The sequence below is a fragment of the Taeniopygia guttata genome, chromosome 3 (genome assembly GCF_048771995.1).
Source record: "Taeniopygia guttata chromosome 3, bTaeGut7.mat, whole genome shotgun sequence".
Classification (NCBI taxonomy): Eukaryota; Metazoa; Chordata; class Aves; order Passeriformes; family Estrildidae; genus Taeniopygia; species Taeniopygia guttata.
The window spans coordinates 29,118,634-29,128,592 of record NC_133027.1 but is presented as its reverse complement, the minus strand read 5'-3'; the positions used below and the strand labels follow the sequence as shown (position 1 = coordinate 29,128,592).

General features: G+C 32.8%; 1 long non-coding RNA gene across 1 annotated transcript in view; it reads right to left on the bottom strand.

Annotated features, from left to right (window-relative positions):
* Window positions 1–9,959, bottom strand: part of LOC115494258 (uncharacterized) — a 153,375-nt gene that overhangs the window by 15,891 nt on the left and 127,525 nt on the right. The window contains exon 7 of the long non-coding RNA XR_012054919.1: window positions 5,172–5,213. This is a non-coding gene — a long non-coding RNA (uncharacterized lncRNA). The remainder of the gene's footprint in view (window positions 1–5,171; window positions 5,214–9,959) is intronic.

Below are 9,959 nucleotides of genomic sequence, written 5' to 3'. Positions count from 1 at the left end.
GCTGAAAGTTTTATATAGTCACAAATATAACTGTTTCAACCACTACAGAGTTGTAATTCCACTTCATGATGTTAAGTTACTTAATTGTTGTGAATTCTTAAAATCTTGAAAATATAAAATGTCCATTTCAGGCTTATTAGGATAATCAGAGCTTACTTTTAAAATCTTTCTTTCCCTAAATACCAGTTTAAAAGTTTTAAGTTATTTAACATTTTCTTGTTAACACTTCTGTCTGGCAGGTCTAGAAGAAAACTGATGGAGTTAAGATTTGACAGTCTTCTAAGCTGTAGGAGTATATGTGATTTTTATCATAAGTTTCCCAACAGAATCAATTGCCAATGACACCTTTTCTTTTAGAAAAGTATAAAAAAGTCTCCTCAAATGCCAGCAACATTTTAACAGAAAACATGAAAATATTGCTTGTCCCTGTCATCCTTTCTTTCCATTTAACGAGAGAACATATAATCCATCAGGAGAGGAGAGAGGATGGTGTTGATCACTAATAAATGCTGACACTTTTATATGTCAAACATTCCAGCCATGTTAATCATTTACAATACTGGTGGCAACTGTTCAAAATGTAACATCAGAGTAAGTGTTTGAGAGCAGTAAAAAAGGTAGAAGACTTAAAATGTCATATAACTTGGTGAAATACAAAATGTGCACGTTAATCAGTAGGATTTGTTTGTATGGAATGATTTTTCATTCAGGTTGTCATCAAAAATGTCTTTATGATGACAGTGCTGAGAATTTTTCAGCAGTGAATTAAATATTTGGGGGAATTTCTTTTTTCAAAAAAGATTAGGAAAAAAGACAAAAAGTGCAGATAATTACAAATTTTGTAAATGATCCCACTACATGTTATTAAATGCTTTAGAAGATCACATTATGGTTTTTCCCAACACCGTTATGATATCGACATTTTTATTTTATACTGACAAGTTACTACAAATATTAAAGACTTTGTATCTTAATTTTTAATATGTTTATGCTTTATATTTATATCACAGTTTTATTTATTTTTCTCAGCTGGTAAAGATGCTTTTTAGATGAAAATATTGCACATTCTATCATCTATCATTCTAAGCAGCAAAATATCTACTAAAAAGATGATTTTTAGTAGAAAATATTGCACATTCTTTCATCACTAAGACTATTCACTTAGTATAAGTTAAAAGATGTGCAAAATATTGCACATCTTTTAACTTATACACGGTGAACAGTCTTAGTGATGAAAGAAGTCATATTATTTTTGTTCTATAAGTATGCAAAAGAACATTACATGGTTAACATTTCTTTCACATGTCTATATTTGCTTATTTATCAAGAATACATATTCATCTTAATTTTATAGAATTATAGTAAACCAAACTTGAATATAGATATGTATGTTTAAAAAATCATTTCTATGAATGCATAAAAAGCAGGTTTTGAAAGGGCAAAGAAAAATATGAAAAGAAAAGCTTAATCTGGGTGATGAATCATATGTAACTAATTTCCCAGAAGTTGCAACCTGGTTTTCTTTACTCTAATGTAGTTTGCTTGTGGGTTTCAGTGCTACTGATGGAAACTTTTTAAAATGCGGTGCCCATGCCAGTATGTTTGCAAATTCTGTGGCCAGGTAATATAATTTAAGCCAGTTGCTATCTGAACAAGCACCCTTTAAAGTGTCACTACATTGACTTAGATTACACATGTATATAAGGCATGTCAACATGTTTGATTTTCTGAGGGGGTTTATTCTGCAGAAAAAAATTATTCAAAATCGTGGCCTAGTATTAAAATAAGATTATGCTTGACCTTGCTTATACTCTAAATGATGAATTTATCTAGCCCATACTACACAAAAATAAATTTTGACAGGGTTTTTGTGGTATTGCTCAGATTTAGACTAGCTTCATGTTTTTGCCTACTGTCTAGATTCCTTTTTCTTCAAGGGATTGAAGACAACAATGCTTTATTTGGCTAGGCCAAATTAATTTTTCCTCTGAGAAATGGACAATAGGAAGATATAAATAATTGAAAGGAATATGTACAATGATTATTCCTTAGGAGATATAAGGAACTGCTTCATTGATACTGGTTAAATTGCACCTTCTATATTGTGATGACTATGCCCATCAAGTGATTGATGATCCTTTGTAACATACATTACATTGTTTTCCCTCTTCTTGTACACTGGTCTAGTATAATCTGTAATAGCAGAAAAGAATTGCTGTGATAGTATAATGGATCTGTGCTGCAACTTTTACTCTACTTTCCTAATAGTGAATTGTAACAGGATCTTGCAAAATGAGAAGTTTCAATTATCTTTAATGGAACCAGAGGTGTCACTTCATGTATTTGTAAAACATCTAAGCACAAGAACAAAAGAGGAGACAGGCTAAAAAAAGTAGTTGAGTATTACTGGCCACTAAAAATGGACATTAGCAAAGGGAGTTTAAAACAGGGCGATTTTACTTCTTTCTTTAATCCTTGAGTAGGAAGGAAATCTACTGACAAAAAAGTGACGTGAGTTCAAACAGTCACTAAAAGCATTCAGATATCTAGTGCAGCTGATCAGTTAGATAATTTTTGCCAATAAAACCATATGCAGAATATATTGATGAAAATGCTTTAAAATGATTTTTACTTCTCAAAATTGAAAGACTATCCACTCAAAAACATTTAAATTTTAAATTCATTGACGATTTAATTATAATGTGTTCATAGAGTTAAAATTAGTAATGTTACTTTTTTCTTCTTCCTTTTTTTTTGTCTACAAATGACAGATTTTTCTGAAGCAGAGACTTTTGTTGCATAATTCTTTCTCATTCTTTCTTTTAAATCAGATATAAAGAGGGACTCAAGTATAAAGTATATTATTCAAGTATGTTTAATGTTGGACTCATCAGAACTCAATATTATGTTAATAGGTGTTTGCTAATTCTACCACATCATGGAAGCTCAGAATTATAAGCAAAGTCTGTTTCAAACTTTGAGGTTGGTATATATATGCTTTCAGTCTCCAGTAAAGGTAGGGATGAGCCCCTAGAGCAATGAAGACTGGATCTTGCCAGTGTAACAGGATGAGACCAAGACAAAAGATGTCAGCGATGAGACTTACTTTCATATTTGTAATATTTTATTTTTTATTTTAATATGAAGTTCAATTGTATTTTGAAACACAGAGCTAAACATCTAAGAGAGAACAAAATCTATTACCAACCCCCAAAAACATTTTTTCCATTGTGTTTATTTTGATGTCATGTATTTTGCTTTTGTGCTTTGTTTAAATTTTACAAACACAACTAAGCAATAATTTAGCCAGAATCAAAATATTTACAGTGCAAACAACTCTCTTGCCAACATGTACAATTCTCCAGAGGATTACATGGCATTTGTATAGGAAAACTACCTCCCTAACATGAAAAATCTCACAGGTAACAGAGGTCTCATGATTGGAAAAAAAATCCTATAAAATAGTAAATTATAAATTAAGAGTATGAGAAGATTTTTCATGAAAAATCAGTTGACAAACCATACAGTAAGCATATATATTAAGCCATTTAAAGGTAATATCTTAAAGTAGAGCCAAGACTAAATTGTCTGAGGTCCTTCTGGAAATTAAATGGGGTGATTTTCTTTAAAGTTACAATAAGTATTTTTCATTATATGTTTGCTAATTATGAACAAGAACCATAAACTTTAAAAATAGCTAGAACATGTTGAGTAGTTCTGTATCGTTTGTCATTATTTGAACAGTCAGAAACAGCTTTACTATGTCATCATAGACTTTTAGGGCTAAATTCAAACTGTACCAGATTAGCCCTAAATTAGCAGCCTAGGTACAATCAAGAATTTCAGAAGTCTTCACAAGGGTAGGCAGAAAGCTCTTCTTGCTAATCCTTTGCATATGCTGAGGCACAGAATATTTTTACACCTACAATTTTCCAAGGCTAAAATATTTTCCGCTTTGGACTCAAAGAAGAATCTCCCTCATGTCAAAGGATCACAATCTTTATGGAATTATAATTGTCTTTTAAAATTTTTTACTTACTGCAAAATTGGATCAGCATATCTTTAGGAAAAGGTCAAGACTTATTTTCAAAATACTTCTCCTATTTTGTCACTGTTTAAAAAATTCACCTGGTATAAAATTCCTGGGCTCACATCCAGATTTCTTTATGGAGATTTAAACCCGTATATCCCATTATACTGTCCTAAATGATAGCCTGGACTAATGCTTTATTTTCACATAGTTCTTCTCGTTATTTTACATAAAAAAATTCTTCTTTGAAGAAGCTGGCTCTTACCTGTTTGTAAACATATGACAATATAATATGTCTGTAAAAGCAGTGAATATGATAGATTTTGGTTTTATAATTTATACAACTGTAAGAACATTTATGTACATATCAATGTACATTATAATCTGATTTATTGCATTCTGCTAAGCACAACAGTGAGAGTCCACCTTCCTGAGGAATGCTGAAGCCCTCACAACAGTCAAAGGGAACATTGCTTCTCAGAAATTCTGGGAGGGTCTGCTCATACAAAATACATTACAAATTATTATTAAGGGAGGACACTAAATAGAAACAAAGAACTGAACCCAACTGTCACATTACCACTTCAAAGAAAACAAAATGGTAAGATCAAGCAAGAAGAGTAAAAAAGTGACTCAGTTAAATCTACTACAGAAGTCATTTTTCCAGTGCTTGAAAATTTAGAAAGAAAGCCCCAGCAGAAACCAAACCAATAAAAAATAAACAAAAAACCAAAGCAAAACAAAAAACCCAAAACCAAAAAACCAAACAAACAAACAAAACCAAATAAAAAAAAATTAAGGCAGATAAGGGAAATTTCTTGGTTTTAAATCTGTAAGAAGTGTTTATCTGGTAGAAAAAAGAAGAAAGAGAACAATGACAACACATTAAAATACCATAGGAAGCTGAAAATATGAAAAACCTTGGAGAACAACTCTAGCATATATTACTATTTGTTTCATCATCTAAAACTTGTTATTTATGTGTAAAGTTATAATTATTTTATTGCCACCAATGCATTCAAAGTAGTAATAATTGCTCAATTACAAAGCGAGGCTTTTATTCTTTTCATGTGTGGTAAGGATGAATGTGATCTGTTCTGATATATTGGACCATAGAAGGAAAGAAAGCAAAAAAACTTACCTGAGACATCCCTCTGAGATAGGGATATAATGATTTTATTTCCTATGAAATTAAAAACAGAAGATGAAACAATTAAATACCACAGTTTGTGGATCTTCACTCTTTGTGTGATCTTTTTCCTGGCCCAGTAACCTTTGAATTCTTTAAACATCCATTCATTGGTTCAAAGGATATCATTGTCCCTCCATTACCTAAAGAACACCTGACGTGTAATGAGAACTTTTCAAGAATATACCATGTTGTCCCCATTCTAGGGAGTAAAGAGAAAAGTAGGCATTTGTTCATCCTGGTGAAGCTAAGCATCAGAGGAATGTTGTCAAAGTACTTGGCTCATGTGAGACTAAAGCCATTATTGAAAACAGTAAGTTCAGGTTTAGCGTATTTTCAAATGTTTTCTAGGTAGTCTTAATAAATAAATTGTTTTGAAGCTACTATACAGATGCAAGAAGGCTAAAAAATGGGAAAAGCTACTTGGAAAAATAACATTAACTAATTATACACTTTTCTTAAACAGCTCCTAAATAGCCAATGAAGCATGGTTAGGAAGTCATGAGAAATAATCAAATTATTTGTAAAACAAGTAAGTATAAAAATTGTGGTGTTTAAAAAATTCCATTACTCTTTACCTCCATGTCATTCTCATTATGAATTTAAAAAGGCAAATTCAAATTTTCTACAGTTCTCCTCCAATTTCAGCTAGATATTAGATTCTGCTATATTTCCTTTAAGACCATCTTTGCAAAATCATTGTGTTTGCTATCAAATTTGTTTACTGTAAATTTAAATTGGGTTTAAACCAAAAAGAATTTTTTAAATTTTTATTTCCTTTGTATTCATAAAAAAAAAGGATGTTCTCCAATATGTAGAATCATGTAGCTAAGAAGTTAAAAAAAAAATCATAAGACCTCCCAAATTTAATCAGTATTTAATTTCACTGATAAATTACGTTTTTTATCAATGTTCAAAATATTTCTGGAGGAAAACTCATGAATCTCTATGATCTGATTCCTTTCTGAACATCCCTTTCCAGCTCAAAAAAAACCACTAGAATTAAGCATTTGATGTAGATAAATATCTATATTATCTTCTTGCAGTGTCAACCTCTTCATATCAAATTTAAGAGGCAGGATACCTCTGTTTCAGTGGTGTTTAAGTCCTTATAAGGAACATCTGAGCCTAGCCTGGATTCACTTTCCTGGTAAGCAACCCTTGGATTACATGCAAATGCAACCTGCCTGATACTATCAAGAGGAGGAATCTTTGGAAGGTAAAATGTGATTTACAGCGACGTTTGCATGGTTTTAACAACCAGTAACTACATGTCACTAATACTATTAATAGTTATGCTGCAAGAGGTAGAACAGGAAATGAAAGAGAAGGGTTTGAAACTTCCTGGGAAATTTTGAGGAAAATTTTCCAGAATTTTGCTTAAACCTTTTTTTTTCCTTTTCAGCTATACAAAATCTGAAAATTATCATAATTAATGAAGCTACTTGAATTTAAGCTCATATATCCTAAGAATTTATGAAAGAGTCAGAAATGCAGAAGAAATTATCACCAGTCTGATTTATAGTTCAAATTTCATGTCCATCTAATGCATATTTATTTTCTTTGTGCATATGTTTGGGAGTTTTAAGACACTCTTAATATGCTCACCTTCTCCTTTCCTAGAACATTTAGAAAGCATCAGGATCAGCCACAGTAACACTGATATTTCATTTCTAAAAGGTCTATATCCCCATGCCAGTCAGATGTAAATGAAGAAAATAGGTTTGATTTGGTAGCTGAAACATCCTGCCTAGATCACCGAAGAAGTCTCCTTTTGGTCATTTACGTTTAGCATGAACAAACTTTGACTAGAGCAGAGTCTACAAAAGTTATGAAATCAGACCTGCATATTTGTTCTTGAAAATATTGACTATTGTGATTTCAGATTCTAAAAGTTCAGAAATATATACCCACATGCACAGACACACAAAAATATCTTGGTCAATACCAAGTTCTAATACTTTTAGCTAGCAAGCAGTTTTATGCAACTTCAGTGAAGGTTTATTAAACTCCATACTATTAGTGGTGTACGAACCCCACTGGATTATATAACATCAATCTTGACATTAGAAAACACATCAATCAATTTTCATGTCTGAATCTCAGAAAGGAAGTGACACTTCTGAATGGCACTTCAGATATATTCCTTTATATTTTGTTAATAAAGAGAAATCTTATTAGTGGGAGATTCAAGATGGTATAAACAAGTTTTTGAGCTCAATATACCATATGCTATAGCTGCCAATTATGTTCTTGTTGACATTTTCTGTATGTGGGAATATTATCATCTCAAATTCATTATGCTTCTATTCACATGTACTGTGTTAATTGGCATGTGACACTTTTGAAAATCTGTTCTCAGGCAATATTCATAAATAGTTTTTTTTTATATGAGCAATGTATTCAGTAGGCTTGATACTTAAGATAATGTAGCAATGTGATTTTTTTTTATTTCCCACTGATTTTTTTAATAAAATAAGTGACTTTTAATTTGTTTATTTTTTTAACAATGATTTATTCCACTTTACTGCAATATGTCATGTTTAGTGATTTATTGTCCAAAAGAGAGGGGGCTTTACATATAACTTAATTGTACTGATTTTACTGTGTTCTTTGTAATTAGTATGTGCAAATTAAGCAAATAATCCAAAACATACCTTATTCCATTTAGAATTTTCAACAAAAAACACAGAGTAGTAAAGGACAAGAGAGGATGTGTATGCTCTGTTCCACAGAATAAGTGAGATTTCATATATTTCAGATGACATCTTAATTACAGCACTACAAGTGCAGACTGCAGAAAATGAGTAGGATATATCTGAAGATCCTAGGATGTAAACAATAATAGCTCCTTTCTGTCACCAGAAAAGACAGTATGGGCTTTGTCATCAGCACCCTCTAGAGAAGAATTGAGTGAAGAGTTCAGGATCTAAATATGACATCAAAATGAGGCTTCTGGGTCATAGCATTATCATTTTAGAGTGCTTGCATTGTTAATACACATTGATAGAGATCCCTGAAGAATGGTTCAGATCTCAGGTGGGTTGAATCACCTTGTTAGATAGCACTGTATTTTATCTATAACTATTCGGGAAGTCAAAGCCCACTTCTTTTTTTTAGTTCTAATGCTAGCATTTATTCAAAGATTTTTCATTCTCATCATTCCTAATCTAACCATCTGGGCAATATTTGCATGTTTTTTATGCTCTAAAAGAGAAATAACAACACACCTGGCATCTCCTACTGACATTTGTTACCACGTCTATCCATATATCTGGTCTTTGGCTACTGCTTCTCTGTTGCTAGCATGATGTTTCCCATTTTGCACTTTGGGGGAAACTGGTATTTAGTTTCTCTTCCTTGTTCTCTGCAAGTTCCTGCTTCATCTTATGCTCACAAGCATTATTTTTACCTTCTGTAATATATGAATATAAATAGCTGAAACAGAAGAAAAACATTGCTATATGCCAAATACAGACTCTTGCTGTTACCAGGCAAGCATCTCAGTTCCATCTAATAAGAGTACATCCTCCGTCTCTGTAAAAACATGAATTAATCAGACCTTTGCTTGAGGAGACTATAAATTTAGTCAGTTTTAAGTGCATTTACATGTGATAGGCAGGATGCACATATATTCTCACAAGGAAGAACCAATATTTCCAGAGAACCTGGTGACAGTGTCTTCATCTCTGTCTCCTTTACAGCCAATTAATAACATTTGGCTTGTAGCGTCCATAGACTATATACTAATCACTTGATATCTGGACATCTGGAAAACCTTGTACAGTGTTAATGGTGTGCTTCAAGTTGCATAATTTACTTCTGCAATAATACAAATTACCCTGCAGAAGGCCATGGCCAGATGAGGAAGGACAATATGTAGCACTCACTGATGCACAGCCAAAGCAACAGACTGTGAAGCGTATTGGAACAGAAATTGTAGTCAGAATCGATCACTATTTTATATGCATTTATTTAACATTTAAATGATGCATATAGTTAATCAAATTTACCAATTTTTTTTTTTGTCATGTCTACTGCTAGGAGTTGAAGAATGCAGTAGCTCGATAGACACAGGTCTGCAGCAGCCCCATGTTCTGAGAGGCTGTTATTAGTGACTAATGAAGCTGAGCCCACAGCCCTAGCAGACACACATGTACATGCACTCACAATACATGTACACTTCTGGCCAACAGATCAACACAGATGGAGCACTCAGCATTAAGACAAATGTAAACAGCAGTAATGGCCTGACCTTGTTCACTTTTTAGCTCCTTGAGATGAATGTCCATTAATGGAAAATATGTGTATGTTTAATATGGGTCTCTCCTGCAGCTAGTTTTAAACAGTTAATCCAGTAACTAACCTCTGCATTCTCTGGACTCCAATTGACTAATGCCCAGATGGATGCACACAAATGGATCTTACAGTTGGCTGCTAGTTAGCTGGTTAACTAGTGCTAGTGTCCCCAGTAGCCAAGAATTTCTGGGTGACTTTGACACCTAGCTCCCAGGACTGTTATTTTACTTGCCACATAGGCCAGCTTGATATCCCTGGCATCTACCCACACAGTATGTATGCATTCCAGTTTCTCTCCAGCTGTTACCCAGACACAAGGGATCCTGCGTCCCACAGTCCCAAGTAATAGTCTAGGTTCTAGATCTCTCCACAAAAATGGGTATGCAAAAGAGATACTATCCATTCCTACCTCCATTTCCAGGACACTCTTCCTATGGTAAG